The sequence below is a fragment of the Leucopleurus acutus genome, assembly GCF_964270905.1.
Source record: "Leucopleurus acutus genome assembly, chromosome: 9".
NCBI lineage: Eukaryota > Metazoa > Chordata > Mammalia > Artiodactyla > Delphinidae > Leucopleurus > Leucopleurus acutus.
This window is the reverse complement of record NC_139144.1, coordinates 88051396-88057395: the sequence shown is the minus strand read 5'-3', so window position 1 is coordinate 88057395 and position 6000 is coordinate 88051396.

Genomic DNA, 6000 nt, shown 5'->3' with positions numbered 1-6000 from the left:
TACCCGATGACCTGTAAAGTGTTGTAAGAATCAAAGTGTGTCCCCCAGTCGGTTATTTTATCTCCCGAATCAGAGAGCAAGCTGGTTAAAGTTCTTGGGAAGGGACAAGCAGGCCATTTTTCAAATGAATGACAGGGCTTCTCTTCTGAACAACTCAATTAAGAGGGTCAGGGAAACAAATGGGAAAAGTGATGAACATGAAACCCTCCTTGGTCCTGATCCAGGTCCTTGAAGGTACTGAGAAACCCCCATGCACACATCACCATGGATGACCTGTCAGAAACATCAGAAGCTGAAATGGAGCAGAATAGATGGGCTTCCCAAAAGAAAAATGGTAATAATAACAATCTCACACTCTATAAATCTGGAGCTAGGCTTTCAAGGAGTAATGTGTGGAGATGATTATTTCCCTGAAAAACACGCATGTGGCATATAGTTGGCCAGACTGGCATTGACATGGATATGATGTAGGATTACATATTTATTTGCAAAACACAATATACTAGAAATGGGCATCATACTTTGCATTTATATAGCAACGATTTCTCCAAGGACCTCAAAGGATTCTGCAGCCATTACTGGATTCATCCTTGTTACATGCTTGTAAAATGAAGGAGAGGCAAGGATTACTCATCCCATTTTATTAAAGAGGAAGCGGATGCCCCGAGAGGATACATGGGCTGGCCAAGGGCATATTGTGACTCATTTATTTGCTCAAAACCACATAGGGACTGAAATTAGTCCCAAATTGTCCTTCTACTTGCTGATTTCTACCTATAGAATTCTGAAGAGGAAATGATTCTGTTTCTCAGCCTTATCTTTGTGACTCAGACCACCAAATGGACAGTGGGGTATGAACTGGGGAAGGGAAGAGGTTAGTAAGCGTTTGACATTCCTCTTTTCTTCAGTGGGCTGCTGCTGGCCATGTTCTATATGGACAGACCCATAGTTCTTGAAACAAAGAGGGGGAAACCTTCCTGCTGTCATTACACTGGAACCAAAAGACACGGCTCCAAACAGTTGACACTTAACGACTGCCCACTATGCACATCTTTAAAGTCCACTCCAACAGATTTTGTCATTTATCGTACAACTGCTATGTAAGCTAGGTGTTATTTCCTTGTAAAGGTGAGAAACGGACTCAGAGAGACTGAATGACTTGTCCATGGTCTTATAACAATGAGCACATTTGTACTAATTTGAATGGCTGTGCACTTCCACCACGTTTTACCGACGTGACTTCACTACTGCACACAATGGGGGTCCTAGACCCATAGCCTGGAAATCTTTAAGAAAACGAGAGCCAACCTGGGGCTCCAGCTCCCCCCACAAATATTCCAAAGGACAGCCCAGGCTGAGTGTTGGTGTCACTCCATTCTCCCTGGACAGACCCACTGGATATGGCCTGGCCTCGGCCACTCTGAGCCCAAGATAGTTTGGGCCTCTCTGGTCCCAGATTCACACCTGTGTCTGCCCCAGACATGAGCCAGTAGCAGAGCAGGCTGGGTTTCATGAGCAGGAGAAGGATGGGAAGACGATAACCTGAAGGCTGCCCCAGTGCACCCTTTTCCCACCCACCCTGAGCACTGCTGCTTGGCATCTGAGAGTTCCAAGCATCACTGGGCAGCATGAGCAGGGTCTGTCTTTCAGGGGCCTCACCTTCTTCACACAGAGAGAAACTGAGGCACAGACTTGTCCCAAGTTACCAAGGAAATCGGAAAGTAAAAAAGCAGCAGGGACCATTCTCCCTGATGTTTTCTCTAGGTTTTGGTCACTAGAACAAGATATTGTAAGTGGTAGAAAAAGCCAGCCTCTGATAACAGGGGCTGGAAGCGAGAGGACCAGTGGCTTTAGTGGGACATCACTCTGCTTTACGCACTTCATACGCATCATCTCATTTATCCCCACAACTCAAGAGCACAGGCACTATTATCCCCATTCCACAGATAAGGAACGAGAAGCTCCAAGTTCAAATAGTGGAACTAATACATAACAACAAAGCCAGGATTCAAACGTGGATCTGCGGGGCTCGTGCCCTTTCCATTACGCCTTACTAACCTCTCAGGACTTTCATGGTATGCCCTTCCCTTGATGGTGGCAGGGAAGGTTCCAGCTCAACATGGAGCAAAAATGTGAGTCACAGATGCAGACAAAGCCAAGTGTGGATGAGACGCCCTCTTTACAAGGCACTGCAGTCACTGGGGGCTAAGACTGAGATGCAGCCTCAATAGCACTGAGACACTCAAGTTTGCTTTCCAGCTGGCAACTGATGGTATAGAACAGTGCTGTCCACAAATACAGGTCACATATACAATGTTAAATATACTGTGAGTCACAGATGCAAGCCACATAGGTAATCCTACAATCCTGGCAGTTACCAAAAATGAGTAAAAAAAAAAAAAAGATGAAGTAAATTATAATTATATATTTTATTTAAAGCAATACATCCAACAGATTATCACTTCAACATGTAATCAATACAAAAATAATAATGAGATATCTCACATTCTTTTTCTTTTTTGTATTAGGGCTTTGAAACCCAGAGCGTATTTTACACTTACAACACACCTCCAGTTGGACAAGCCACACTTCAAGAGCTCAATAGCCACATGTGGTTGGTGGCTGCCACACTGGACCTAACACATAGGTCTAAAAGGAGAATGCATGGATGGAGGCTTTGGGGATGCTTAGATTGTGGGTCCTGATTCTGACCAAACTACCAGGGTTGGACCCTGGAGTCAGACTTGCCTGTCTCTGAACGCCAGTTCCACCACATGCCAGCTATATGTCCTTGGCCAAGTGACTTAGCCTCTACTGCCTCAGTTTCCTCCTCTGTAACATGGAGATGATAACAATGCCTACCTCACAGAGTTCTGTGAGGATGGAACAGGAAGTCCTTACAACAGTAATGGGCACATAGGAAACAACATAAAGGCACTGGCTATTATTATTATTCCCACTGGGACTCACTTTCCTTATCTGTAAAATAAGGATGTTGAAAGTAGATGATTATTACAGTCCCTTCTTGCTCTGTTGTTTAACGGAAAACTGGGGTGGGAATCCAATGCCATGTCTTATCTCTGAGCATCAGTTCTGAAGCCTGCACCGGGTGGGGCCTCAGGTCCGGATTGTTTCTGTAGGGGAGACTTGTGAGATGCTCCTACGGCTGCCAGGGGATGGGGTGGGTAGAAGGACTTGCCGCCTCACTTGTCATCAGCGTTAGAAACTTGATCCCTCCATCCTGGGCACATGCTGACTTGCTCTCTGGACATACTCCACACTCTTCCAGGTGTCCTCCTCTGAACTACAAGAAATCCAAGTTGGCCTTGCAGTTTGGAGCAAAGCCCATCCTTTACCAGGTGCCTCCAGCACCAGCTAATAGAAAAGAATCCCCCAGGGGATGGTGACCCCACAGCTTTGCACCCCAGCTGTCCTTGGGGCTGAGAGATGAATGGGAAGCTGGGTGGTCAAAAGGCCAAACGTTTGAAAAGCTGTGAATGAAGATGCCAAAATCGTAGCAGTAGCTGTCCCAGGAGCTGCAGCTCAGGGAATCTAGCTGTCTGGCTTCTTTCCCCTAGAGACCAAACTGATGAGTTGTAGACATTCAAGGTAGAAACAGCCCGGCAGGTAAGACACCTCATCTCCAGGGAGGCCGGCAGGGCAGAGCGCGTCCCCACACTCATCTCCAGGGATGGTACCAATGCCTCTTGGAGGGACCTGAAAGCTGGCACCTCTGCTACTTCTCCTGGGGGCAGGAATCTGCAGCCTAAACGTATCAGCACCAGGAATTCTTCCTCCCCAGGATACCCAACAGAAGGATGACAGGGCTGCTCATCTCAGAGAAAGAACCACAACCACCAAACCACAGCCCCTCCTGTCGCACAGCGGTTCCTGGCCAGCTGTTCCTGCAGATTTGCTAAGAGTCGCATTCTCCCACATCGGCAAGCCCTCACCAAGACCTCACCCTGGAAAGAGACATGCCAAAGAAGTGGGAATCACAGGCCTACCCGTGGGAAAGGAGTCACGCACGGTCACTGGGCAGCGTAATGAGGACAAAACACCATCCTCAGCCCCAGAGGAAGCAGGAATAGGCCTCCGAGACCCTTGCATTCAGACACCTCTGGCTACTGGGAGCACCAGGACCTGGTCCTCTTCCTTCTCCAGGCTGGACTGAAGGGATTTTTTTGCACCTCTCAGACACATGGACTGAGTCTGAAATATCCCAATATCCTGGGCTGGTTGAGTGCCCTCGACGCCCATTGCTAAGGGGCCACGTTCTCCCTTTGTGACCTGCTGAGAGCACTGTAGCGGCTGAGCTGCACCTGTTAAGACCCCAGAATCCCACCACCTGAATCAGAGGGGCTGGTTCTAGGTTAACAGAGTGGAGTTGCCACCAGGCCTGGATCATATGAGTATCACCATCTCACACCCACCGACCTGGACCCACTTGGAGCATCTCCCAGATGAGCCAGACAGACAGGGCTTCCTAACTGCCACGGTTAAACAATGTTACCCCAAACCGGGCCAGAGGGAGTTTCCTGTCTGCCCCGTGAAAGAAAATGAAGATTCTACGGGACCTGGACCAGGGAGAACTGGAACATGGAGACAGACCACATGGGGTTTTTCCACACGGCAAGAAGAGCAAGAGCTTTCCACTCCGAGGCCACCCGTGGACCCCAGCTTCAGTGCCTCTCCAAGCCTGTTCCCCCGACTTGTGCCAACGCAAGGCAAGACATCAAGGACTGCTTAGCTTTCCCCACTGGCCCTGTCAATCATTCCAACGAAGACCATTCCTGCCATACAGTCAAGAAACGGGCCCCAGCGGGCCAAGGAACAGCTCTGTCCCGTAAATGTATTTACACGGCACAACGCTCGTTCTTCACGTTCGCCAGGAGCTCCTCTCTCCCGAGTGCCCCGGGGAAGTTTTATCACCTGAGAGGGCTCTCAGCTGCTGCTCTCACCAAGTCCCTCCTTGATCATCAGAACAGACAGATAGTCTGGCTGTGCAGAGATGCCGCCTCCCCCGGTGAGCCATCTCCGTGGCTGACAGAAGGTTCTCCAGCCGGCAGGGGCAGGCTGGGAAAGGCGGCCCCCGCAGAACATCCCCTGAATACTCTCTGTGCTCCCCTGGCTGGGCTGCTTCCTCAGGCTGTCTGAGATGCTCTCCTCAAGACGGAGGGAGAAGACGAAAGCTCAGATTACAACAAAGACTTTGTAGAAGGAAAGAGTGAACGAAGGAAGCGCTGCTCTGGGTGGGCCCTGAACTGCCCATGGCTTCCCTTGGTGCCTGTGGGTTTAGAGGTTAAATTCCTCTTCCTCCCTCTGATTACAGCAGATCTGAGCAACACTGACATGACACCTTTGTAAATCAATGTGCAAGTCAAACTGTGTCTCTTCTGCTCCAAACCCTCCAAAGATGGCCCATTTCTTGCACAGTAAAAGCCGCAGTCCTTCCTGCTGAGCCAGCAGGCCCTAGACAATCTTCAGCTTCACTTTCCTTCACCCCTTCCCCCTCACTCAACTCTTCTCCTGATGCGACAGCCTCCTTGCTGCTCCTCAAACATGCCAGGCAATTTCAACCTCAGGGCCTTTGCACCTGCTGTCCTCGTACCTGGAATGCTCTTTCCTCAATTGGCTCCTCCCTCACCTCCTGCAAAACTTTGTTTAAATATCACTTTCTCAATGAAGCCTACACTGGCCACTCTATTTAAAATTGTACCCACCTTGGCACTCCCAACGGTCGCCCTCTTGAACCCCCGCAGAGTATGCATCACCTTCTAACTTACCATGCTCTTCATTTATTTATTGCATTTGTCATATTGCCACATTATTAATTTCTGGTGTTTATTTGTTTATGTATATGGTGAGGGCAGGGACTCGGGTCTGTTTTGTTCACCTAGAACAGAGCCTGACTCACATAGTGAGTGCCTCATAAATATCTGTTGAATAAATGTACATGTTAATGTGGCTCCGTCTTGGGGCAAATTAGAATTGCCAATT